Source organism: Haplochromis burtoni, unplaced genomic scaffold (genome assembly GCF_018398535.1).
Source record: "Haplochromis burtoni strain Fernald_Lab_line unplaced genomic scaffold, NCSU_Asbu1 Contig_436, whole genome shotgun sequence".
In the NCBI taxonomy this organism is placed as follows: Eukaryota; Metazoa; Chordata; class Actinopteri; order Cichliformes; family Cichlidae; genus Haplochromis; species Haplochromis burtoni.
In genome coordinates, this window is record NW_024582797.1 from 394,006 (window position 1) to 394,836 (window position 831).

Sequence of the window (831 nt, forward strand, 5' to 3'; positions counted from 1 at the left end):
ATATCACGAGTCCAAATACTGAAGGAAGTCACATATGTGGAATCACTTTGTAACAGTGGGCATTGAGTAAAGCAAATTCTCTCCTCAAGCCACCGATAAAGAGATCTGAGAGAGAGAGAGACATACCAGCAAGTTCAGACAGACAGGAAGAAACAAAAAGACAGGAAATGAAGGAGATGGGAAAACCAACACGTATGCAGACCAAGTAACGTCAGGAAAAACAAAAAAAAGAAACAAAAACAAAACACAGGCAGACAGATAGACAGGTGGGCAGGGAGGAACCATAAGCAGTCAACTGGCCATAATGGGAACACTTTCCAGCCACATGTAGGTGGCCCTAATGATGTGCTGATTATTTGTGAGGCTTGCTGGAGTCTCCTGACTCCTGGGCTGGTGTCTCATTGCATGTGTGTGTGCGTCTGCATTGTTTCCTCTCTGCACAAAAAAAATGGTGTCAGAGAATGCGAGACAGAGAGAGAAAGACACACACACAGAGGAGGTGTAACTTAGCATGCCCATTTTCTGTCACGCTCTCAATTCCAACTGAGCACTGCAGATGGAGGAGGGGGAGGGGGATGGGGATGGGGTGGAGGGTGTATGTGTGGTGGTGGAGTGGAGGGATAACTACCTCAACTGTCCTGTGCTCCCCACACCCCTCCCCAACATCGCCCCCCTCCCCCCAAGCCCTCCTACAGCTGATGTAATAATCTCAAACAGTGGAGTGTAATATAACTCGATGGTAGATGAGAAAATGCTGAAAACACTCCCGGCTTTGTTTTTTTGTTGCTATTCCTTTCTACTTTTTTTGTAAAGGAATTTCTGTGTGTGTGT